At 40.8% G+C, this 27,658-nt stretch overlaps 1 long non-coding RNA gene across 2 annotated transcripts in view; it reads left to right on the plus strand.

Moving 5' to 3' along the window:
- The window catches only part of LOC139184466 (uncharacterized), a 101,656-nt gene extending 80,494 nt beyond the window's left edge, over positions 1–21,162 (plus strand). The window contains exons 1-3 of one of the 2 annotated variants that reach the window (XR_011567966.1): positions 13,978–14,829; positions 14,937–15,100; positions 20,150–21,162. This is a non-coding gene — a long non-coding RNA (uncharacterized lncRNA). Of the gene's footprint in view, positions 1–13,977; positions 14,830–14,936; positions 15,101–20,149 lie in introns of those variants that run through there. The other variant, XR_011567965.1, reaches the window with a different exon arrangement.
- Positions 21,163–27,658: the final 6,496 nt, after the last annotated feature.

Raw genomic sequence — 27,658 nt, forward strand, 5'->3', positions numbered from 1 at the left:
TAGTCATCAGTGATTGCAGCCCTCCAAGGTGAGCTGATGAGCTCTTAGGGCACTGAAGAAGGCGGAGAGAATCTAAAATCGAGCAGCTATCAGACTGCAGCCACTTCCTACAGTGAGTTCCAAGGGAGCTCAGGATGTGAAAAACACAAGGTATTGGCCCCAGATAGTCAAGATACATATGAAAGGAATGATTTCAGTGAGCCCAAACTCTTATATTTTCCCATACATAGAAAAACGCTACATTCCTTAACTTGGGATATCTGGTTTTCCTTAATTAACAATAATATTTTGATGTACAGACTATCTGCCCTTTGTTGTAAAACTTCTATATAACCTGGCTCCTTCCCTTGCCTCCTTAGAGCAGTTCTTGCAAGGCAACCTGAGATGTTGTCTACTGGGTTTGAAGTTTCCTAAAAATTCCCACTGAATAAGACATAACTCTCAGTTTTTAAGTTGACAGTGCTAGATGCTGGCCCCTGGCAGGGAAAGTCCTGCATGCACCCCGCCACCCTCAGAGCCTAAGGTTAACTTACCTGTGAATGGGCCCTTGGATGGGCTTCTCTCTCTTGGAGCTGGCAAGTGGCTCCTTTGCTGGGTCTTCTTGGCCTTTCTCCAAAATTTGCCAATAGAATTGATGTAGTTGCATCAGCTGAGTACCACCAAGCTTCTGAGCTGCTTTACTGATGATTTTGTCTGCAAGAAGCCCAACGTGGCCACAGAAAACTGCCCCCAGATGACTACTCCAAACAGAACACAAGGTCTGTTCCTCCCTGCCCTGAACCCCCACTGGCCACCTAGCCTAGTTTGCAGTCATCCTCTGGTTCTTTTTCTCTATTGCTCTTTGCTCTTTTCTCTCACCCCTTTTCTGTCTCTATTTTATTCTCTTCCTCTGCACACAGGGTTCTGAAGCAATACTGCCATAAGCAAGTATGTCTTTTTCAAGGTTAGGTGTCATATTTATTGCTATGTTTTTTAACCACATTAATACACAAAAGTTGTGGGATTATTTTCATTAGATTACTTTTTTCTTGAGATTTTTTTTGATGTGGACCATTCTTAAAGTCTTAATTGAATTGTTACAATATTGTTTCTATTTAATGTTTTGTTTTTTTGGCCATGAGGCATGTGGGATCTTAGCTCCCTGACCAGCGATCAAACATACACCCCCTGTACTGGAAAACAAAGTCTTAACTGCTGGACCACCAGGGAAGTCCCTATTTTTATTAGATTCTTAGCTCTTTCTTTTTTTAGTCACAGAGTTATTAAGCATTGTGCTACTAACCCCATTTTTCCATTTGCTCTGTAAGTTTTCCAGAGCGATCTTGCACAGGGTGGTGATTTTTAAGAGGATGTGTGTGTGTGTGATCCCTGGAGGAGGGCATGGCAACGCATTCCAATATTCTTGCCTGGAGAATCCCATGGACAGAGGAGCCTGGCAGGCTATAGTCCATGGGGTTGCAAAGAGTCAGACACGACTGAAGCAACTTAGCCTGCATGCATGTGTGTGTGATGGACATCAGGGCAGGACTGACTGAGGACTTCAGCAATGGAACCCTTGACTCAGCCTCTGGCCCAGGGGATTCCATCACAGGGAGGATGGAAGGCCAATCAGGTTACATTAATTAGTGTTTGCTAAAAATTCAATGTCTTACCTCCAGAATCCCACAGAGAACTATGAAAACTGAAATAATATCCAGCTGAGGATGGAAAGAATACTCACAAATAATATATAGGAAATACATGTTCTAGGGTTTCTGTGCAAGGAAGTTCTTTCAGATCATACTCACTTGGAAGAGGACTCATTCCCTTTCCCTCTATCTTATTTGAGTGTTCATGAAAGATAGAGGGAAGAAAACCAAATGGAGAGAATGTCCAACCACAAAACAACTCGTTGGTCCTTCGGAGCAGAGAACTGATTGTGTGTGAAGTCAAGAAAAGTCCCCAGGGTGAAATACACGGTAAGCTGCCACTGGCAAGAAATAAGCTTGGACAGCCTATTGAGGGCCACAATGAAAGTCATATTTTTTGTGATTCTGACTGTATGGGCATAGGCAGTATTTAATCAGAGAAAATCAAAGTTACATTTAGGGGCCTTGTAAAAACTGTATGGGCCTCTAGGAATTGCAGATAGAACTATCAAGGTCAAATTAGAATAAATATGAGAGCCCTGATACCACGAAGTGCCCCATGCACTACAGAACCACACAGACATGACTGTGACACTCCTTGACATCAAACCCAGAGGATGTGAATGGCTCAGGGGTGGAATTTCCTTTGACTATATTCAGCTCTAGTACTTCATTTGATGCCCAGTCTTTAGTGAGACAGAATACGTTAATCCCAGTGAAACAAAGACATTATATATAATTTGTTTTATAGATGCTAACGCTTCTTTTGTCATTCTAGTAAAGTACATTTACAAGTCCTCACTGCAAAATATAGGTTCCATCCAGTCACTCTCAATCTTTTTTATATTTTTGAAAAACAATAGTACCAAATATTGAAGAACCTATTTGAGATTCAGGTGCCTAGAATGAGCAGGGTTTCTTTGTAATTCTGCTCTAACCTTTTCATTTTAGGAAGAAACAGCACTGTAGTGTGTGTGTGTGTGTGTGTATTTATAGTTATGAGTGTGTGCAGATTCACACAAGTACACACATAAATGTTTGTCTTTTAGGTTGTAAAATTATACTGGTGTTTTTTGGGTTGTCATTTTTTATAAAGAAGACATTTTTAATTTTACAGTATAGGATCTTGAAAAGTACAGTACTGCAACAGCTGGCATATAGAGGCTGGCATCAAGTGAGCAGACAAGAAGAGTTACTGACTGGAGGAGGGAGAAGAGGTGGGACATGGTAGAGCTGAAGGACTGTCAGCAATAGGAGATGGAGAGAAAGTTGCAATTTCACTCACACCTGACATTGATGCACAGGTTCTGATTCCTTGCTGGAGTCAATTCTACCTACCCTCTTAAAAAAAAAAAAAAAGGTCAAAAGATGCGCCTGTGTAGCAATTCTTTTTTCTCTCATCATAAATGACACAGTAGCACTGGATAGCATTCTAAAAGGCTGCTGCAACTTTTGTGTACTGTTCTACATTTGGATCCTGCGCATTAAAAACTAACCGCCTCCTCAAAGAAGGAAAATCCTGTGTGGTGAATCTCTTCAGTTCTTCAGGTACTTTGTCTTCTTCTTGTACTCCCTGAATATAGTAGGGGTGCAAAGGAACTTCTCAGAGGATTTTATTCCTCCTCCAGTGTTCAGCAGATCCTTCTACTCACTCCAAATAAATCATTATGAGAAAACAGTGCAGTTGGTAAGAAAACATGGTGTCAAGAGAGTTCTTCTGCCTCCCATGCTATCCCTAAGCCTTTTTAGGCAGAAATTCTTGATCCATTGATTGTATACCCAAACTAAATAAAACTGCCACTGCTATATAATATTTGAAAAATATTTCATAGTTTATAAATTGTGTTCATGTGTCACTTTAAATTTTTACAGCAACCTTATGAGGTTGGTAACGTTGCTGCTGTTCAGTCTCTAAGTCATGTCTGACTCTTTGAGAGCCCATGAACTGCAGCACACCAGGCATCTCTGTCCTTCACTATCTCCTGGAGTTTACTCAAACTCATGTCTATTGAGTCAGTAATCCCATCCAACCATCTCATTCTCTGTCACCTACTTTTCCTCCTGCCTTCAATCTTTCCCAGCATCATCAGGGTGTTTTCCACTGAGTCAGCTTTTTGCATCAAATGGCCAAAGTACTGGAGTTTCAGCTTCAGCATCAGTCCTTCCAATGAATATTCAGGGTTGATATCCTTTAGGATTGACTGGTTTGATCTCCTTGCTGTCCAAGGAACTCTCAAGAGTCTTCTCCCACACCACAATTTGAAAGCATCAGTTCTTCAGCACTCAGTCTTCTTTATGGTCCAGTTCTCACATCTGTTTATGACTACTGGAAAAATCATAGCTTTGAGGTTGGTAATAGCCGTACCAATTTACAACTGAGATTTCAAAAACTCTACAATCCTCTAAAAACTTCCCAGGTGGCTCAGTAGTAGAGAATCTGCCTGTTAATGCAGGAGACGTGGGTTCAATCCCTGGGTCAAGAAGATCCCCTGAGGAAGGAAATGACAACCCATTTCAGTATTTTTTCCTGGGAAATCCCATGGACAGAGGAGTCTGATGGGCCACAGTCCATGGGGTCACAAAAGAGTCCATGACTTAGTGACTAAACAACAACTATAGTGCTCTAATCCTTTGACAAAAATCACATATCTAAAGACATACTCTGCACTGGAATTCAGAAGTGCTTTGGATCTTATAAGCTCTTTTCAACCTATAGTAAACACTTGTTCCACTCCTCTTAAGATAATCTCAAGAATTCATTGGAGAAATATCTACTTAGGCCTTCCACCCGTTTTTTTGATTGAGTTCTTTTTTTTTTATTTTATTTTTAAACTTTACATAATTGTATTAGTTTTGCCAAATATCAAAATGAATCCAAAATGATTGAGTTCTTTTATCAGTTCAGTTCAGTCACTCAGTCATGTCTGACTCTTTTCGACCTCGTGAACTGCAGCATGCCAGGCTTTCCTGTCCATCACCAACTTAGAGAGCTTGCTCAAACTCATGTCCTTTGAATCGGTGATGTCTCCCAACTATCTTATCCTCTGTCGTCCCCGTCTCCTCCCACCTTCAATCTTGCCCAGAATCAGGGTCTTTTCAAATGAGTCAGTTATTTGCATCAGGTAGCCAAAGTATTGGAGTTTCAGCTTCAACATCAGTCCTTCCAATGCATATTCAGGACTGATTTCCTTTAGGATGGACTGGTTGGATTTGCTTGCAGTCCAAGGGATTCTCAAGAATCTTCTCCAACACCATAGTTCAAAAGCATCAATTCTTCAATGCTAAGCTTTCTTTATAGTCCAACTCTCACATTCATACATGGCTGCTGGAAAAACTATAGCTTTGACTAGATGGACCTTTGTTGGAAAGTAATGTCTCTGCTTTTTAATATGCTGTCTAGGTTGGTCATAGCTTTTGTTTCAAGGAGCAAGCGTCTTTTAATTTCATGGCTGCAGTCACCATCTGCAGTGATTTTGGAGCCCCCCAAAAGAAAGTCTGTCACTGTTTCCACTGTTTCCACTGTTTCCCCATCTATTTGCTGTGAAGTCATGGGACCAGATGCCATGATCTTAGTTTTATGAGTGTTGAGTTTTAAGTCAACTTTTTCACTCTCCTTGTCCACTTTCATCAAGAGGCTCTTTAGTTCTTCTTCACTTTCTGCCATAAGGGTGGTGTCATCTGTGTATTTGAGGTTTTTGAAATTTCTCCCAGCAAACTTGATTCCAGATTGTGTTTCATCCAGTCTGGCATTTTGCATGTTCATATATATATATATATATATATATATATAAAATAGAGAGAGAGAGAGAACTGCATGAACTGTTTGTATATTTTGGGGATTAATCCTTTGTCTGTTGCTTCATTTGTAAATATTTTCTCCTATTCTGAGGGCTGCTTTTCATCTTCTTTATGGTTTCCTTCATGTTGCAAAAGCTTTTTAAGTTTAATGAAGACCCATTTTTTATTGTTTTTATTTTTGTTGCTCTAAGAAGTGGATCATGAATGCTCTTGCTGTGATTTATATAAGAGAGTTTTTTTTTTTTTACTATGTTTTTCTCTGAGAAGTTTATAGTCTCCAGTCTTACATTTAGGACTTTAATCCATTTGAGTTTATTTTTGTGTATTGTTTTAGGTTGTATTCTAATATCATTTTTTTTACATGTAGCTGTCCAGTTTTCCCAGAAAAATGTATTGAAGAGGCAATCTTTTCTCCATTTGTATTTTGCCTCATTTGTCATAGATTGAAAGTGAAAAAGTGAAGTTGCTCAGTCGTGTCCAACTCTTTGTGAACCCATGGACTGTAGCCTGCCAGGCTCCTCAATCCATGAGATTGTCCAGGCAAGAATACAGGAGTGAGTTGCCATTTCCTTCTTCAGGGGATCTTCCCAACCCAGGGATCAAACCTGAGTCTTTTGCATTGCAGGAAGACTCTTTACCATCTGAGCCATCAGGGAGTTAGATAGGTTACCTAGATTAGGTGACCTAATCTAATTGACATAGATTTGGTGACCATTGGTTTATCATAGGTGGGTTTATCTTGGACTTTCTGTCCTGTACTATTGATCTATATTTCTGTTTTGTACCAAGAAGACATATAGATGTCCAAGGGGCTCATGAAAAGATGCTCAATATCACTAATTATTAGAGAAAGGCAAATGAAAACTGTAAACGAAGTATCACCTCACACCAGTAAGAATAGCCATCATCAAAATATATGCAAACAATAAATGTTGGAAAGGGTATATAGAAAATGGAACCCTCTTGTATTGTTGGTGGAGATGTAAATTGACACGGACACTGTGCAGAAGAGTATGAAACTTCCTTACAAAACTAAAAATAGAACTACTCAGCAATCCCACTATGTCAGGTGTATACCCTAAGAAAAAAATAATTTAAAAAGACACATGTACCCCAATGTTCATTGAAACACTATTTACAATAACCAGGACATGAAAACAAGCTAAGTGTCCTCTGACAGATGAATAGATACAGAAGATGTGGTACATATATATAATGGAATGTTCAGTTCAGATCAGTTCAGTCACTCAGTCGTGTCTGATGCTTTGTGACCCCATGAATTGCAGCACGACAGGCCTCCCTGTTCATCACCAACTCCCAGAGGTCACTCAAACTCATGTCCATTGAGTCAGTGATGCCATCCAGCCATCTCATCCTCTGTCATCCTCTTTTCTTTCTGACCCCAATCCCTCCCAGGATCAGAGTGTTTTCCAATGAGACAACTCTTTGCATGAGGTGGCTAAAGTACTGGAGTTTGAGCTTTAGCATCAGTCCTTCCAAAGAAATCCCAGGGCTGATCTCTTCCAGAATGGACTGGTTGGATCTCCTTGCAGTCCAAGGGACTCTCAAGAGTCTTCTCCAACACCACAATTTAAAAGCATCAATTCTTCGGCGCTCAGCTTTATTCACAGTCCAACTCTCACATCCATACATGACCACTGGAAAAAAATAGTCTTGACTAGATGGACCTTTGTTATGCAAAGTAATGTCTCTGCTTTTGAATATGCTATCTAGGTTGGTCATAACTGTCTTTCCAAGGAGTAAGCGTCTTTTAATTTCATGGCTGCAATTAGCATCCGCAGTGATTTTGGAGCCCCCCAAAATAAAGTCTGACATTTTTTCCACTGTTTCCCCATCTATTTCCCATGAAGTGATGGGACTGGATGCCATGATCTTCATTTTCTGAATGTTGAGCTTTAAGCCAACATTTTCACTCCCCTCTTTTACTTTCATCAAGAGGCTTTTTAGTTCTTCTTCACTTTCTGCCATAAGGGTGGTGTCATCTGCATATCTGAGGTTATTGAGATTTCTCCCGGCAATCTTGATTCCAGCTTGTACTTCTTCCAGCCCAGCATTTCCCATGATATACTCTGCATAGAAGTTAAATAAGCAGGTTGACAATATACAGCCTTGACGTACTCCTTTTCCTATTTGGAACCAGTGTGTTGTCCCATGTCCAGTTCTAACTGTTGCTTCCTGACCTGCATATAGCTTTCTCAAAAGGCAGGTAAGGTGGTCTCGTATTCTCATCTCTTTCAGAATTTGCCACAGTTTATTGTGATCCACACAGTCAAAGGCTTTGGCACAGTCAATAAAGCAAAATAGATGTTTTTCTGAACTCTCTTGCTTTTTCCATGATCCAGTGGATGTTGGCAATTTGATCTCTCGTTCCTCTGCCTTTTCTAAAACCAGCTTGAACATCAGGAAGTTCATGGTTCACATATTGCTGAAGCCTGGCTTGGAGAATTTTGAGCATTACTTTACTAGCGTGTGAGATGAGTGCAATTGTGTGGTAGTTTGAGCATTTTTTGGCATTGCCTTTCTTTGGGATTGGAATGAAAACTGCCCTTTTCCAGTCCTGTGGCCACTGCTGAGTTTTCCAAATTTGCTGGCATATTGAGTGCATCACTTTCACAGCATCATCTTTCAGGATTTGAAATCGCTCCACTGGAATTCCATCACCTCCACTAGCTTTGTTCATAGTGATGCTTTCTAAGGCCCACTTGACTTCACATTCCAGGATGTCTGGCTCTAGGTGAGTGATCACACCATTGTGATTATCTTGGTCATGAAGATCTTTTTTGTACAGTTGTTCTGTGTATTCTTGCCACCTCTTCTTAATATCTTCTGCTTCTGTTAGGTCCATACCATTTCTGTCCTTTATTGAGCCCATCTTTGCATGAAATGTTCCCTTTGTATCTTTAACTTTCTTGAAGAGATCTCTCGTCTTTCCCATTCTGCTGTTTTCCTCTATTTCTTTGCATTGATCGCTGAGGAAGGCTTTCTTATCTCTCCTTGCTATTCTTTGGAACTCTGCATTCAAATGCTTATATCTTTCCTTTTCTCTTTTGCTTTTCACTTCTCTTCTTTTCACAGCTATTTGTAAGGCCTCCTCAGATAGCCATTTTGCTTTTTTGCATTTCTTTTCCATGGGGATGTTCTTGATTCCTGTCTCCTGTACAATGTCACAAACCTCAGTCCATAGTTCATCAGGAACTCTGTCTATCAGATCTAGTCCCTTAAATCTATTTCTCACTTCTACTGTATAATCATAAGGGATTTGATTTAGGTCATATCTGAATGGTCTAGTGGTTTTCTCTACTTTCTTCAATTTAAGTCTGAATTTGGCAATAAGGAGTTCATGATCTGAGCCACAGTCAGCTCCCGGTCTTGTTTTTGCTGACTGTATAGAGCTTCTCCATCTTTGGCTGCAAAGAATGTAATCAATCTGATTTCAGTGTTGACCATCTGGTGATGTCCATATGTAGAGTCTTCTCTTGTGTTGTTGGAAGAGGGTGTTTGCTATGACCAGTGAGTTCTCTTGGCAAAACTCTATTAGTCTTTTCATGCTTCATTCTGTATCCAAGGCCAAATTTGCCTGTTACTTCAGGTGGAATGTTATTCAGCCATTAAAAGGAACAATTTGGGTCATTTGTATAGATGTGGATGACCTAGAGATTAACAGAGTGAAGTCAGAAAGAGAAAAAGAAATATCATATATTAACACATGCATATGGAATCTAGAAAAGTAGTACAGATGAACCTAGTTCCACCACAGGAGTAGAGACACAGATGTAGAATAGAGACATGTGGACACAGTTGGGGAGGGTGGAGGGGGAAGTGGTGGTGGGACAGATTGGGAGATTAGAATTGACATATATGCACTACCATGTTTAAAAATAGATGGCTAGTGTGTACCTGCAATATAGCACAGGGAGCTCAGCTCAGTGTTCTGATGACCTAGAGGAGTGGGATAGGGTGGCGGAAGGGAGGCTCAAGAAAGAGGGTATATACGTATGTGTGTAGCCTTTGACTGTGGATCATAACAAACTGTGGAAAATTCTTAAATAGATAAGAATACCAGACCACCTTACTTGTCTCCTGAGAAACTTGGATGTGGATTAAGAAGCAACAGTTAGAATCTTACGTGAAACAACAGACTGGTTCAAAATTTGGAAAGGAGTACAAGGCTGTATCTTGTCACTCAGCCTATTTAACTTATACGCAGAGTTCATCATGTGAAATGCCAGGCTGGGTGAATCACAAACTGGAGTCAAGATTGCCAGGAGAAATGTCAACAAGCTCAGATATGCAGATTATACTGTCCTAATGGCAGGAAGTGAAGAGGAACTGAAGAGCCTCTTGATGAAGGTAAAAGAGGAGAGTGAAAAACCTGGCTTAAAACTCAGCATTCAAAAAATGACGATCACAACATCTGGTCCCATTTCTTCATGGCAAATAGAAGGGGGGAAAGTGGAAGCAGTGACAGGATTATTTTCTTGGGTTCCAAAATCACTATGGACAGTGACCACAGCCATAAAAGATGCTTGCTCCTTGGAAGGAAAGCTATGACAAATATAGACAGCATATTAAAAATGAAAGACATCACTTTGCTGACAAAGGTCTGTATAGTCAAAGCTATGGTTTTCCAGGAGTCATGTGAGAGTTGAATCATAAAGAAAGCTGAGCATCAAAGAACTGATGCTTTTGAACTGTGGTGCTGAAGAAGACTCTTGAAAATCCCTTGGACTACAAGATCAAACCAGTCAATCCTAAAGGAATTTAACCCTGAATATTCACTGGAAGGACTGATGTTGAAGCTGAAGCTTCAGTTCTTGGCTACCTGATGTGAAGAAAAGACCATCAGGAAAAGACCCTGATGCTGGGGAAGATGGAGGGCAGGAAGAGAAAGGAGCAACAGAGGATGTGAGGGTTGAATGGCATCAATAACTCAATGGCCATGAATTGAAAAAACTCTGGGAGATAGTGAAGGACAGGAAACCTGGCAAGCTGCAGTTCATGGGGTCACAAAGAGTCAGACAGACTTAGTGACTGAACAACAACAACAAATAGGTGATTCACTTCATTACACAGCAGAAACTAACACAGCATTGTAAATCAACTACACTCCATTTTAAAAAAGAAAAAGGAATTTGAAGACTATAGTGATATGCCTGGAGGAGGAGGATCTTTTATGAGGCTATCAAGAAAGGAGGCACATTTGCTGACTATTTTGTGAGTGGAAAATAGGGGTGCACCGTGACATTTTACAAAGACTTAGGGTATTGCCTTTATTAGTCTCATCTCAGTCTCTGAGTAATGGGAATGATGTTTATTTCTTTTACTTGTCTGTTTATGAGGATTTCTAAACACCAGGCCTCCCTGTCCGTCACCAACTCCCGGAGTTCACTCAAACTCATGTCCATCGAGTTGGTGATGCCATCCAGCCATTTCATCCTCCGTTATCACCTTCTCCTCCTGCACCCAATTCCTCCCAGCATCAGAGTCTTTTCCAATGAGTCAACTCTTCACATGAGGTGGCCAAAGTACTGCAGTTTCAGCTTTAGCATCATTCCTTCCAAAGAACACCAAGGACTGATCTCCTTTAAAATGGACTGGTTGGATCTCCTTGCAGTCCAAGGGACTCTCAAGGGTCTTCTCCAACACCACAGTTCAAAAGCATCAATTCTTTGGTTCTCAGCCCTCTTCACAGTCCAACTCTCACATAGATACATGACTACTGGAAAAACCATAGCCTTAACTAGACGGACCTTTGTTAGCAAAAGTACTGTCTCTGCTTTTGAATTCATGGAGTCGCAAAGAGTCGGACATGACTGAGCTACTGAACTGAACTGAACTGAAACTAGGAACAAAGAAGTAGAGTCAGCATGTGCTGGCTGGCTAGAGGTTAGTATCAAGCATTATTTTATGTAGCTATTAGCAGCCTAAAGTTGGCCATAGAGAATTATGTCATTAAAATCTGAAAATCCTACAAATCAGTGCTTTTAAATTTTTATTTTTTCAGAAGAGAAATGATTTACCATAATACCACTAGACCTGGACAATTGTCATCTTTACTCTAGACCTCAAGCCCTACAGGTCCTTACTCCAGTCTTCCTTCAGTCTTTTATTCCCCATGGGGTTAGGCATTGGTGGTACTGACAGGGCATGTTCTTTCTCAGCATAGTCCTACTCTCATTTCCCGCTGTAAGGTTCTCAGGACCCTAGAACTTTCAACCCCAATGGTACAAGCCTACTTCCTGGCCCTGCACAATCCCCTTCACCATGTGGATCCATGAGAGTTTGCAATGCCATTTTTTGCCCTAGGATGGTTTGGGATGGGGACTATGGTGGTAGAAGTGCTATAAGTTTCATCTATTACTGTTGGCATGGGCAATTGGCAAACTCTGGGCAGCAAAATGACATGAGATCTGGTATCTGAGTGGTGTGCTGAGTCTGGAAGGAGCACAGTCAACCTGCAGCATCTGCAGCCACCTCTCTCTCCTTTCAGCAGCCTTCTTCTCCATCTGAACATGCCCATCAGCTCATGCTTCCTCCTGACAGGGACATGATGCACTCTTGGCAACTTTCTGAAATGAAGGGTGATGATATAAATTATGAATATCTCAAAGAAACATTTGCTGTTTACTTATAATCCATCTTGAGTTGGAGAAAAAAATCACATCTTTGAAAAGCTAAAAAATGGTAAAAAGTGAAAATCACTGATAACCACAATATCCTTAGGTCAAGTCTTAGTATTTTGGTTTATTGACTCCTAGGAAGAATTTTAACATCATCATACAAAAATATAAGAGTATATGAATTTGAGTAAGTTCATACAAAAATGTAAGAGTATATGAATTTGTGTAAGTTCATACTTCAAATATTTATAGAATGTATATGTATGTATGGTGTGTAGTTTTTTATGTGAATGTGTCTATTGTGTGTGTCTGTATGTATGAATATAAGATCATACTGTATTTCATACTTCTAGTCATTCTTTAACTTTTAACTGAGAAAATCTTTTAATGGCAATAAAAATAATTGCCTTTAATAATAACATAGTGCAGCATTATATGAATAGGCAATAATACTTATAACCAATTAATATATATGCCAATTTCCTTACAACTTACATCAGTGGGTATATTTCAAATATTTCCCATGTGGAGGCAAACATGATATGTTATTTCACTTGGAAAGGTTTCCCTCACCATGAATGAAGACTGTACTGCCAAGGACACTGTGGGAACATGAGTATAAGGTTAATACTTGAGGGCCAGGAGCCAGCTATTGATGAGGTTGGTGTATGCCTATCAATTATGGCAAAGAACTGAGAGAAGACAGGCCTCCTTGCAGCCTTCACATTCGAGTCTGCCACCCAACTTGCTGCTCTTCCTATTACTAGAGTCTTGAGATCAATGGGAATCCCACCATTGTGGTATCAGGTCTCATAAATTTCAGTGATTTTCAAAGCAATGGTGGCGGAGTTTTGTTGAGGGTGACCCCCCTCTTGCTTCCTACCACTTCTTTTAGGGAATGGAACAAACAAAGTCTTGGCACACTCTCCCTTAAGGTTAGCTAACCTAAGGTGAAATTGGTTTGCCACTTACTTTCAGATGTTACTTCCAGAAAGTTCCATGTATAAGTAAAATGAAAAACATGTGAATGCGCCAAGCCCAGTTTCCTACAGTAAACAATCTCGGACAACTCTCCACTCAATGCTCCTGAGTTTCATGTGGTCTTTGACCAATCTATTTCCTTATTTTTCTCATTTATGCAAGATTCATCAGGCAGGTAACTCACCTCTGTTTCTGTTTTTTATTTTGGTGGTGCTTACGGTAGTCAGTTCAGTTCAGTTCAGTCGCTCAGTCATGTCCGACTCTTTGCGACCCCATGAATCGCAGCACGCCAGGCCTCCCTGTCCATCATCAACTCCCGGAGTTCACCCAGACTCAAGTCCATCAAGTCAGTGATGCCATCCAGCCATCTCATCCTCTGTCGTCCCCTTCTCCTCCTGCCCCCAGTCTCTCCCAGCATCAGAGTCTTTTCCAAGGAGTCAACTCTTGGCATGAGGTGGCCAAAGTACTGGAGTTTCAGCTTTAGCATCATTCCTTCCAAAGAAATCCCAGGGCTGATCTCCTTCAGAATGGACTGGTTGGATCTCCTTGCAGTCCAAGGGACTCTCAAGAGTCTTCTCCAACACCACAGTTAAAAAGCATCAGTTCTTCAGCGCTCATCTATTCTCAAATCCTCCATTATTATTTTTATTGTTCTTCTTTTATTTCTCTGTCTTTCCTCCTTCCCCTCCTCTTCCCCCTCTCTCTCCTTCCACCTTCTTCTCCTTCTCCTCTTCTCTTTCTTACTCTTCCTTTTTAATAGAGTAAACTGGTTAGGATGGTTACCTTTATCACATGGATATGCATTTGTCAGTTCTCAAGATGGATAATTATTTCCATGCACTTATAGTAATTCAAGGTTGTAGACATGAATGCAAATATTGTACATGCAAAGGATTGTACATGCAAAGGATGTATATGCAAAGAATGCACAAATTTGATTTCAGAAACAGAATAAAAATGCATGCCTTTTGACAAAAACCAGAGGTAAATTAAATTTTCCAGAAAAAATACAATACAGTTTTGTTAATGTTTGTGTTTTCTTAAGAGAGCAGTTTCCCCATACATTATGCTACCTTCCCTTTCTCTCTACTTGGTATTATCCCACTGTTGCTTTCTCAAGGAGTAGAGTGAAGTCTTCCTCTTCAAGACAACTACTGACTTTATTGTTACTTGAGCCTCAACCACACTCCCTTTTGGAACTGGAGTCTCCTGATTGCTTGACATACCACTTTTCTTTGAAGCATTTTCCTTGTTGTTTCTGTTCTTTAGTTTTTCTTTTGCTTGTTTAACTAGACTGTAAGTGTCATGGGTCATGGTGTCACCAAATTGTATTTTCTTTTTTTTTTTTTATCTTCAGAGCTTAAAATTCTATGAGGTGCATGATGGTTTTATTTGACTTGAAATATGTGGGAGTAGGAAACAATAAGCACTAAAACGTTCTGAATAAGTAAATGGTGGGTGCTCCATTAAAACAAAACAAAACACTGACTGGATGAGCAGCACCTGAGCTGGCATCCTGCATATCAAAGTTCTAGAAGAGCAGCTGCCTAGGGAGGCTCTAACTACTTTGGAAGTCACTTCAAAACACATGTACAACCAACTCCATTGGAGACTTCAACGTAACTGAGGGTTGGGAGAAAAAGGAATCTGTGTTCTGACAAGGCTCCTTGGGTGGTTCTCAAATGCCAGCTCCTCTGTTTTTATTGAGAACGACTAGCTGAGATCCTCATAGACCATTAGACCTGGAAGGAGCTTCAGGGATCTCTCAGTGTTTCTGAAAAGTGAGTGTCCACAATCAAATTCTTAAACCTGGAGATTTCAATGTGGTTGATTTGTGGAGGAGGTTCGATCCCTCTGTCTCAAAAACTGATTCTGGATTCTCTGTCAGGAAAGTTTAAGACACGGTGATGGACCGCAGCCCCATAGAAGTATTGGAAATGACACCGCGGAAGGTCAATGCGAGCCAGAGAGAGATTGCATGACTCCAAGAACTCCGGCATCTCAGGACTCTGCAACGATGAAGGTTGCTCTGCTGTGCCAACGTTTGCCAAGGTTTGTTGTGTCACTGTAATTACAGGGTGAACATAGCTATGCTCCTCAGTACAAATAAAGGCGTCAGAGCCCACTCTGCAGCAATTGTTTCCCATTAAGGAAATGTTAGGTTTCTTCCAATGATGAACAGCAGTGACACAGTATATAATTCCTGTAGCCCTGATACAGCGCATCCCAATCCAGAAACACCGCTCTCCCGTTAGTCATGTTTTGAGATAGAGAACTTTCCTCTATCATTTGCTTAACATGAGTTTACTTCTTCCCAGAAAGCTGAACTATAATAAAAAGCCTTCTGAACTCACCTTTTCCCTAAGAGTAATTAAGTGACACTTTTATGTGAGGTTTTAAAACCCTTAGGTTTAGTAATGCTGAAAGAAAGATATTGTTTTTTCTTCCTGAAATTTTTACCTAAATATTTAAGTATTGTAAATAATTCTAGCCCTTGAGGTTCTGCAGAAATGACCTGAAAATGTTCCATCTAAACCTTTCAGTTTATGGATAATTACAGCTCTGCAATTTCAGTAAAAGTGATCACCTACACAGAGTGCTTCCCTGCCTCTCTTCTCTTGTTTCCTGCTCACTCTCTTTTTCAGAGAATTATTATTCTCCCAAAGACACAGGCTATTATCTTCACACAGAGGCTCACAAAAAATAGCAAATCAATGCATGAAGATAAATTCCTAGTAATTTTGTTGTGTTGTTGTTTGAGTTGTGTCCAACTCTTTTGCGACCCCATGGACTGTAGCCCGCCAGGCTCCTCTGTCCATGGGATTATCCCAGCAAGAATACTGGAGTGGGTTGCCATTTCCTACTCCAGGAGATCTTCCTGACCCAGGGATTGAACCTGCCTCTCCTTCTTTGGCAGGCAGATTCTTTACCACTGAGCCACCAGGCAAGCACAATAGTAACTTAAGCTAGCATAAATGTGGAGAGATGAAAAGTGTTGTGATCAGTTCCTAGTTTATCTTCATTTTATGTTTATTGCTAAATATGTGGTAATAAGTTTAGAGGGTCACAGAGGAAGCTGTTGAAGGCAGAAGGGAAAAAACAGTAGGTCTCAGGATCCTTGTCACTCCAATGAGTAGCCAGCTACCCACCCTGGACCTGTTTACATAAACTATTGATTTCTGATCAGTGGACTAGTTTGGGATTTTATCTCCAGCTGAAGTCAGTTTCACAATTTTCCTCTGTGGCTCAGGATCAGGTCAGGAATTGTTTGCCTCAGATTCATGGGGAGAATTGTTTGGAGCTTATCTGAGTTCTTGGTTTCAAAGAAGATTATATTGTGATTTCACTTGGCAAATGAGGGCTGCAGGTTGTTATTTGGAGTACAGGAAAGGTATTTTTGCTTAGATTGTTTTCCAGTCCAAGCATGGATTGTTTCCAGTGTGATCAATGAAAGAGTAATCACTTGTAAACAAAATATCTCTTTTTATCAAATCTTTCTGAATACTGAGGGCAGTGGTCTGGTGCCTGCAGCCTTGAGGGGCTGAAGATTGCACAGGGAAAAGGTCTGGGGGCATGCAGAAATGCTGATTTTGCTGCAAACATCAGGCAGCCAGCACTAGACCTGAAGTCTTCATTGGTCACTGGCAGGTAACCACAAGGACTCTTAAGAGTACCCTGGATTCAGGATTTGGATTTTCACGACCACCTAAGGGTCAGTAATGCTCTTTCAGAGAGTCTGGGGGCAGCGCCAGAGAAGTACTATATCTACACATCGCCTGTGATTGTTTCGACACACGAACCTGCTGTGCCATGAAAACTGTTTGCACATTTTTGATAAAATTAGATTTCTTGCTTTATATTAAATATAAGAAATAATTTCTGCAGGAGAAAAAACTTATTTTCAAAATATTTACCAAGGGCCCTCTTATGTGTAACTTATATACCTTCTTTATTAAATAATAACTTACCTGATTTGTATTCAGTTCTATTTTAGGATTCCTTTAAGACTATTTATTTTAGACTTTAAGATTATTATTTCTTTAAGATTATTTAATATGACTTATTATTTGCAAAAAATGAATACTTTGTTAGAACAGTACTGTCACAAAATCTAAAGAAAAATGTTTTAAAAACTAAGCAAAACAAAAATCTGTTTTCTTTTAGCAACTGATAAAATATATAATTCTGAGACCAGAGGATTATTTAATAATGCTCATCACTTCATGGAGAAGGCAATGGTAACCCACTCTAGTACTCTTGCCTGGAAGATCCCATGGATGGAGGAGCCTGGTCAGCTGCAGTCCATGGGGTCGCAAAGAGTCGGACACGACTGAGTGACTTTACTTTCACTTTTCACTTTCATGCATTGGAGAAGGAAATGGCAACCCACTCCAGTGTTCTTGCCTGGAGAATCCCAGGGACGGTGGAGCCTGGTGGGCTGCCGTCTATGGGGTCACACAGAGTCGGACACGACTGAAGTGACTTAGCAGTAGCAGCATCACTTCATTACTCCCTCTCTCAAATACACACACATACACACACACACACTCACACTCAAGCACAGTTTGGTTAGGTGCTTAAAAGTCATCTAAGAACATTTCCCAAACATAGTATGCATGCATGTGTGTGTATTTGAATTATTTCCATTTATGTTCTTTTTCTGTTTCTTTATTTCCTAAAACACTGTCATATACAGCAGAATTCCAGAGAGTTGACTGACCTCTCCCTTCTTCAGCACACTCTCTGCTATAGACTTAAAGTTTTGCTTCCCCCAGATTCATACATTGAAACCTAATTCCAATGTAATGGTATTCAGAGGTAGGGCCTTTAGGAGGCGATTAGGTCTTGAGGTTGGAGCCTTCGTAATGGAATTAACACCCTCATAAAGAGACCCCAGGGAGCTCTCTTGCCCTGTCTGCCTCATGAGGGCACAGTGAGCAGATGGCCATGTCTGAACCAGATGGAGAGCTCTCATCAGACACTGGATCTGGTCACTTAATCTTGGAATTGTTCTCCAGAACTGTAAGAAGTAAATTTCTGTTGCTTATAAGTGTCTGTTACAGTAGCCCAAATAGACTAGGAGAGTTCCTTTTCTGATGTGGGAGACAGAGTTCTCCCCTTTCCCTTTTCAGGGAGTGCCCCTCTGGCTGCTCCACTTCTATTTCCTTGGTTGCCCCTCCTTCTTTGGTTCTGTAAAGGTAGACTTGCCCATGGCTCAGGTGCCCAGTACTGATTCTGCTTATCATCTCCCAAGGTGAGCTCATCCTTTGTAATTCTTAGAATGTCTTCTCTATGCTGACAACTTTCAAATTCACAGAAGTTATTCATGATTAATCAATTTAACATTTAAAAAAAGAAAAATTATGTTCTAAGTAATGTTCCAAGGAGGCTCCTCTTATAAACATAGAATCTTATGGGCAGAGATAAACCAAATAAACTAAACTATATCGACAATTACTGAAGTGAGAAGTGCTGTACATGGGAGGCAATTGTTCCCTAAAACATGTAATTTGGACATTTGGTTCTAAAAAATAGGTCAGGGAAGGCTTTCTTGGGATAGTGATGATTGATTTGCAATTTACAGGATGAAAGTGAATTAATTCAAAAATAGGGGAATAAATGGGCCACTCTGACACTGGGGAAATGTCATCTATGTAAGCCCAGTGGACTGGAAGACTGAAAGAAGGTCAGTGAGACCAGGAAATTGTGTTGTAACATGTAGCTGGAGAGGAATCCAAGGCGGGCCCTGGATGGTCTGGTTGCCTGTTGTTATGTTAAGGACTGTATCCCTGAAAAAGTAGTAGAGAGCTATGGGACATTTTGATGAGAATGACAAGAGGGTAGGGAAATTGATGGAATATGGTTTACATTACAGAAAGCTTAGTATGAAAGACATAGTATATCAGAGCACCCATACATCAAGGTAGACCAGTTAGTTGGACCAAGGTAAAAGTGATGGTAGATAAAAGTAAATGAAATGTTAGTTGCTAAGTCAGGTTTGACTCTTTGCAATCCCATGGACTGTAGCCTGTTATGCTCCTCTGTCCATGGGATTTCCCAGGCAAGAATACTGGAGTAGGTTGTTGTTCCCTTCTCCGGGGGATCTTCCCAACCCAGGGATGGAACCCAAGTCTCCTGCATTGCAGGCAGACGCTTTAACCCCTGAGCCACCAGGGAAGCCCAAGATAAGAGTAAGGTGTTGCCAATTCCTGTCCACTCTGCCTGAAAGTCCCAACCAGACCATCACATGACCATATCTTCTCATTATTAGAATCTTGGTTGCAACAGCTTAACTTCAAAAAAGCTTCCCATGATTACATTCTAAATTGTTGCTCTCTTTCTTCATACCATGTTACATGAGCCTTAGTTTTGAATTTCTTTGATTCACAGCATTATATAAAATTTCAACATGTTTCTCTGGGTATTTCTTCTCCCTAAAGTGGACTATCTAGGAGGACAGGAGCCTTTTCTTTTTCATGGGTCACTGTATTCCCACTGAACAAATGACACCTGGGGAGACAACCAATGCTAGGAATGGATAAATTGATGAAGGAATGAGTGAATAAGTGAATTAATATTTGTAGCTGATGGCAAAATAAGGGTTGATTGAAGTGTGGGAAGGCTGCTGTACACAGCCAGAATAGTGTGGGGTTTTGACAAACACAATGTTCCAGTTTCAACTGACTTGCTGAATAAGAACAGAGAAGAGAGATGAGACATGTATTTTGCCACTTTCCCACTGTGTTTCTATTCTGGGCTTGTCAGGGCAGCCCACTGGAAATAATCTATGGTAAATCCTCTGTGTTCTCCAGGAGGCAAGGCCCCAGAAGCCTCTGGATTCTGAAATATCTCACTTTGCAGATTAAATCATGCAGCCTGCAGAGAGTCCTGTGGTCTCAGGCAAGTGCCTTCTGAAAGTAAAACAGGGAAGAAGAACTCAAGCAGAGCTCGTGGGAAGAAAAATGCTCTGCTGCCCTGTGATGTGAGAGAAACAAAACACCATCATGTCATGGACAAATGAAAACATAGAGTTGTTTTGATTTTCCCTCAGGAAATATCCAACAAATGAATTTTCCTTTTTTTTTTTTCTCTCCTCAACAGTCAAGCTACCTCGAGGAACACAATAAATCCTGCTCCCTTTTGGCAAGATCTGCCTCCTTTAAGAGACTGCATTGTCCTCAAACACATCAGAAATTTTTATTGACATTGTTTGTGAGAACTTTTCTCTATTGTTATTAGAAATTGTCCCTAAATATTAAAAAATGAGTATCCAATGAAATATTGAAGTTTCATTAGTCTGAAAGCAAAATCTTTAAAATTGTTTTTTATTCAATTGCACAAGAGAGACAAAAATGAACTGACCAATAGGCAGTCTAATTAATGGTTGAAAAGATATAAATAGTGGTCCTATTGGTAGGATGGAGGTGGTTGGAATTGACTGGGAGGGGCACAATGGAATCCTCTGGAGGGATGCAAAGTTCTGTATGGTGGTAGGGATGTGGATTATACAGGCGCATGCATTTGTCAAAATGTTAAATGGTCTTCTTCAGATTTGAACTTTTAACCACAAATAATATAATACAGATAACAAATATTGAACTCAAGGTGATGATCTGCATGCCGAAGTATTTCAGAGTGAAAGAAAATTATGTCTGTAGGTTATTTTGAAATGCATCAAAAATGTTCATTCATACTGATGGATGAATAGAGTGAATAGAAGGAAGGATGGATGAAGCACACAAGCAGGTATAGAAAAATGTAGAACCTGGGTGGTGGTTATGTAAATGTTCACCTTCTCATTCTTTCAACATTTCTGTGTTTGAATATTTTCAAAATATAATAAACTGAAAGGAAAAAGATAAACAAGTTAGAATTGTGTCAAATAACTGTTTCTTGATCATATTAACCATCTCTTTTTTTCTTAGAAATGTAGGATGATAATCAGTCTTAATGCTTTAGGGTGCTGACTTAGACACTTAATGAGTAATCCCAAATAAAATTGAATGCTGACATATACAGGATCAGAATATTATTGTAAAGAGATGTTAACATGCCCTAGTCTGCAGCAGTGCTGCCGTGTTTACTATTTTAATCTTACCTTACTCCCTGACTATGTATTTCAGTTCAATTCAGTTCAGTTCAGTCGCTCAGTCATGTTTGACTCTTTGCGACCCTATGAATCGCAGCACGCCAGGCCTCCCTGTCCATCACCAACTCCCAGAGTTCACTCAAACTCACGTCCATCGAGTCGGTGATGCCATCCAGCCATCTCATCCTCTGTCGTCCCCTTCTCCTCCTGTCCCCAATCCCTCCCAGCATCAGAGTCTTTTTCAATGAGCCAACTCTTCCCATGAGGTGGACTTTGTATTTATCCTCACTCAAATGCAAACTCTGTGGCAATGGTCTTAATATTCTGACCCTATGTTTTATTTTAGTGAAGATAGGTTCCCAAGAGTAATGCAAATCTGGCTATTCAAAGAAACACTTTTGAATATCTTCAATTTTATAGGTTCACATATATAATACAACAGTATCACATTTACTATCAGGGGTAGTGAAACTTCTCAGCTGCAGAGCATATGTTAGCAAAGATGTTTACATAAATGCAAACAATACTACAGAGATTCAAATGCATAAAAATAATTTGTATTTATAATTTTATATTTGTAACCTTGATTGGCCTAGAGTAACCCTAAAAATCAACCTTTCCTCCACCCCTTTTACTATGATTAGGATCTTATTTGAAATAAAGTATTTTACCCTCAGAAACTCAAGTTTTCTCTGTAAATTATTTCAGCCACAGTGTGGACAAAGTGAAATTCAGGCTTCCTTTATACTAAAAAAGGGAGGGGGTGTGGTTGATTGTTGCAGAGTTCTTGGTTTCAGAATTCTTTGTTCTTGCAGCCATCCATATAGATCGGGTCACAATATCCCTGTAAACCTTGAACAAGACAAATGTTATTCTCTGTTCTACAACTTTTTCTCTCTGCATGAATGGAAGAGTATTATACCCTTGAAGTCAGGTCTTGAGCATGAGCTATCCTGTATATTTCAGAGTGCTGTTGCTGCTGCTAAGTCACTTCAGTCATGTCCGACTCTGTGCTACCCCATGGACTGCAGCCTACCAGGCTTCTCCATCCATGGGATTCTCCAGGCAAGAACACTGGAGTGGGTTGCCATTTCCTTCTCCATATTTCAGGCTATAGGTAGAATTATTAACTTGAAGCAAAAGCAAGAGAATACAAATGTTAAATTAAAAGAAGCAGATATAGTGTCAGATTTGTTCTTCCCTATTACATGATAAGGTGTATCTTGTTCTCTGCATTGAGTTCTTCATCAAAGCCCTCAGTCTTCTGTCTTCTGTTCCCACCAAATGCTTGCATTCCGTTTTGACAGTATCCCAAATGCACCCACTTTTTCTTGATAAGTCTGGGTAGAGCAAAACCCAAGAAGATTTTCCTACAATATCTGTGCCGAGCTAGGTTTCTTTCTAGGAGTTGTAAGTAAAGTCATCCATTGTAGTGAATGCAATGTCTTGGTTTCAAGTCTAGCTTTGAGGACAGCATATTAAGGTATGCTATTTCCAAGGAATTCCTGGCCTGAATCATCTTGACAGGTGGTTTTTGTGAGCAATGCTTTCTGCTACATACAACAGGTGCAGGGGGTCAGATTTGTTTTGTTTTTATTTTCTTTCTTTCTTTTTTAATAAATATCATCTATCTATAATTTTATTTAAAAAAATAAAAAACCTATATCTTAGTTATCCTTAAAATCAATCCTTCTGTTTTTCAAATTTATCAGCATTGTGGCTGACCTCAGGAAGTACTCTTTATTTCCATAAATATTTTAGGGGTCTGCTGCAATACTCTCTATAGTATTCCATTATTATCAGGAACTTCTCTGGGCATGGCCTTATGACTATGAATATGGCTTATGCTCGTCTCTCTTCAACACTTATTTTTGTCCATGTTATCTCCCAGTCTGTGGCAACAGGGATTGGCTCAGGGTGAGAGGATCCATAGCTTCTGGGGAAAGTTCTAGTTCTGGACTGTGCTATTGTAATGGGGAAGAACAAATCTGACTCCTTATTAGATCTGTTTCTTTTACTTTAACCTTTGTATTTTATTGCTTTAGCATTCAGTTAAGAATGTTGTGAATAACCTGAAATATACAGAACAGGTATATTATAACTTATAGGTTATAATTCTCAAGGGTATATTATAACACTTTTCCATTCATATAGAGATAAAAGTTACAGAACAGAGAATAATATTTGTCTTGGAGGTTTACAGAAAGATCATGACCTAACCTATGTGTATAGCTGCAAGAACAGACTTCTGATGCGAAGACGTTTACAACCACTAACCCTGCTCCTCCCTCATCTTGTCTTTAAAAATGGTTTGCTGAAACCCTTTGGGGAGCTGAGGGTTTTGTGGGGTATGAGCCACCCATTCTCCTTGCATGGCTGAGCAATGAATCTTTCTCTGTGCCCAACCCCAGTGTTTTGCTTTGTTTGGCCTCACTGTGCACTAGGCACATGAACTTGCATTTGTAACATTGTGACCAAGGTGCCCTTTCACATGGTGCCAAGGTGACAAGGTGCCCAGCAATATCCGCATTACCACTAGTGAGAGTTTCCATGAGGCACTTCCTCTCTTGTCTTATACATGCCCCTTCTCTGCTTCTGGGCCCTCTGTAGAACTGATGAACCTATTTTATGAAACAGATATCAGCTCTATCAGAGAGGTCCCCAGCTAGCAGTGACTTTTGCTCTTCCACATCCTTAAAATAGACAGCTGCTGCTGCTGCTGCTAAGTCGCTTCAGTCGTGTCCGACTCTGTGCGACCCCATGGACTGCAGCCTACCAGGCTTCTCCATCCATGGGATTCTCCAGGCAAGAACACTGGAGTGGGTTGCCATTTCCGTCTCCAATGCATGAAAGTGGAAAGTCAAAGTGAAGTTGCTCAGTTGTGTCTGACTCTTAGAGACCCCATGGACTGCAGCCTACCAGGCTCCTCCATCCATGGGATTTTCCGGGCAACAGTACTGGAGTGGGGTGCCATTGCCTTCTCCTAAGATAGACAGCAGTGGTTCTTAAAGTGGGGTCCACTGACCTACATCATTGGCATTATCTGAACCCTATTAGGAAATCAAATCCGTTGGCTTTACCTCAGACCTGCTGAGTTGGAAACTTCATGGGTGCTGGGGGGTCCAGCAAGTGTGTTTTCATAAGCCCTCTGGGTGGTTCTGCTGCAGAGTGAAGTTCAAAACCACTATTGTATACAATATTCATTTGCCTTCTATGCTGGATTCACAAGTCAGTTCTGCAAGTGACAAGCTACTTTCCTACTGATGAAGATGCAAGCTCATTGGCTTCTTCTACCCTCTCCCATGTGAATCAGAGTAGGTAGCATCCCCCTTTGTTCAGAGCCTGGCTGCCAAACCTCAGATGCCTGAAAGGAAGCTCTGTCACCAACAGGTGTGCTTAAATATATCAGCAACAGACTTTCCTCTCTGCTAGTTTTATTCTGCAAAATGATAGCATGAAGCCATGGGTGAATACCACCGTAAAGTCTAGGATACACTAAATTCACAGGATATTGGTGTGCTGTGTGCCTTTGATTTAGAGTTTGACAATCCACATACATCATACTTTAAATGTTTCCTACCTTATGTGCCCAACTGAGATGGCATTTGAGATTTTGGACATGATTATCCATCTTAGACTGCAAACTTCTAGGAGGCTCCTTGCAGCACTGGTGGTTGTGTCACTATCCAAGGATGAATCATAGTTTATAGTTTTCCTTCAGTGTCTCCTTCCATTTCTCAGAAGCTCACAGAGCTTGAAACTTCTGCTGACTTATCTCCCCAAGGGGCATTGGGCTGAAAAATCACAAACAGCCCACATTGAAGTGGCTTCCCTCATCAGGTTGTACTCACACAAGTGATTATATCAGAAGAATAATGTCCAGTTGGCACCTTGGGCTACCGGAGACTCGAAGACAGGGACAACCAGAGGCACTTAACTTCAGTTGGTACATGCACCAGAATGGAGGCTCTGGCTTCTCAGAGGTTATAGGATCACACAACTCACTTTGATATAGTACCGCTATATCCAAGCATTGGGTGCATACCTAAAGCACCCCAATGGTAAGTCTGCAAAGAAGGGAGGATCAACTAACCAACTGAAAACTGGTAGCAGCTTAACCTCAGTCAAAATATGCTTGGGCCATACTCTAGGATCATGAGGGATGCCCTTAATACATTGGCCTATAGCTGCCAAGTGGCCATGAATATGTGAATGTTTCCTGGACACTCTATATCCTCATCAATTCATACTCTAGAAATGAGAAAAAATGAAAGTGAAAGTTGCTCAGTCATGTTCAACTCCTTGCAACCTCATGGACTGTATAGTTCATGGAATTCTCCAGGCTAGAATACTGGAGTGGGTATCCTATCCCTTCTCCAGGGGATCTTCACAACCCAGGGATAGAACCCAGGTCTCCCACATTACAAGCAGATTCTTTACCAGCTGAGCTACCAGGAAAGCCCAGAAATGAGAACCATCATGCGACGAATAGTTGTTTCATCCCTAATCTTTAGCCCAAGCTCCGTGTGGCTCTGGAGAATTCTTCCTGACCTGCCAGCCTCTAAGTCCTTTCGCTATCCTGTATTCAGTTTTCCTTCCAACTTCTCCTCCTTCCCAAACACCCAATTGCATTCCACATAAGTAGCCTGAGCTGCTGGTACTTGGTGGCATGGAACAGGGCTACCTCCCTGACCTGTCACCTGACCGTGGTTTGGGAGCAGCCACCACAGAATCCAGTGAAGGCCTGAGAGCTTCCATCAGCTCTGCCAGGGTACAGCTAACCATAGATTTTTCTTTCAACACTGCTTTCTCTAAGCCTTCTCTATAGGTCTCTGGGGGATTAGAGGCCACTGTTCTGGGACTTCTTCCTCATGGAATTTCATTGGAAATTGACCCAGTAAACTCACATCATGCATAATCCAAGCTCCTTTGCCCAGCTGTGCAAACACTTTCCCCAGCATCACTTTATCCAGCACATCTGGCGGAGACTCACATCTGTCAACTATGAACTGGCACTTGCCAAGGGCATTTGCCATCTGACTCTGTGAGAACTGGAGCCTGTGCTGCTTCAGTTGTAGACCTCCAACACAGCCTGTAGGAAGTTCAGGGTGGTGGACATGAATGAGGCACTCCATGCTCCAGGAAAACTGGCAGAATCAGTCTTCAGATAGATATTTTCAGCAACTGATTTTATTAGTCCAATCCTTGCATCTCCTCATATCTAGAAAAGCACTAAATCCCTTCAGGGTGACAGCAGAAATCCTTTTGTAAAGGTAAGTGCTTGATTGAATGAACCCTCCCCCAACCCCCTTCACTAAGACCACATATATTGACTTTCCCCCTATACCTCTTTGGAGCAGTTTCTCAGAACTACTGAGGTGCTGTCTCCCAGGCTGTAGCCCTCATTTTGCCCCAAATAAAACTTAACTCATAACTCTCATGACGTGTAATTTTTAAGTCAACACATCTTTCCCCTATCCTCTCCCCACACTCCCCAATTCTTCCCCAAGGGAAAATTCAAGCCCCATTATTTTTTTCTTGGGGCATCAGTAGGGCATTACTGTTGCTTTTCTTAACATCCTTACCCAGCTCTGTGGACCATTCCGTGGTTGGGGAGCAGAGAGCAACATATTGCCATTCAGTAGTCCTGGATGAAAACCTGGCACCTCCCTGAAACATAGAGCCTAATGCCAGCACAGAGCTCAGGGACTTTAGAGGAGAGAGACCACTGCCTCAACACAGATAACTTTAGACACAGTCAGTCTTTCTGCTGTTCCCCCAATTAACCTTTGCTTAGCAAAGGTTTATTTTTATCATCATGGCTTTTTTTCATTATCATGCAGAAAGCTCACCTCTAGGCCTTGATTTTTATTGCAAGAGAACTCCCTCTTTTAATTATCTTTTGCTGTGCAAGGCAGGGTGGATGGGCTTTCCTGTCACACAGTGAACACATTTTTAACAATGGGAGACTGATGCTCAGTCAAAAGACCATTAAGATAATTATACCCTCCAGGCCAGGGTCATGGATGTGTTGCTAAGATTCACAAGTGACTTGGGAATTTCCTTAATAAAAGATGATGTGTTTTTGACCTGAGGAAGCAGCAGAGAATGTACTCCTTTGGCACTTGTATGATTTAGGGCAGGAAAGGAGATTCAGGTTATAGGTATCTTCACAGCTCGACTTCCGCCTGAGTTTCAGTCAAATTAATCACTATGACTTGGAACACAAGAACGAGATAAGCCACATTTTAGTGATAATTAAGTGAGAGGAATTTTACCACCTTACAAATCAGATATTAGGAAGGCCAGAGCAGAGCTTGCTGAATCCTGAAACATGTGTGCAAACATCTATGGAAGGAAGGATTTTCTTGCAGCTGAAAAGGAGAGCAAGGTTGAGGGTCACTGGATTTCTAATAATGTGAAAGTAGAGCTCCCATGTAGTATGTGATCCCACTCTAGGTATAAATTTTTATTAGACTTAGTAGATAATAAAATTTCAATCTAGAATTTACACTTATATA

Source organism: Bos indicus, chromosome 8, assembly GCF_029378745.1.
Source record: "Bos indicus isolate NIAB-ARS_2022 breed Sahiwal x Tharparkar chromosome 8, NIAB-ARS_B.indTharparkar_mat_pri_1.0, whole genome shotgun sequence".
In the NCBI taxonomy this organism is placed as follows: domain Eukaryota; kingdom Metazoa; phylum Chordata; class Mammalia; order Artiodactyla; family Bovidae; genus Bos; species Bos indicus.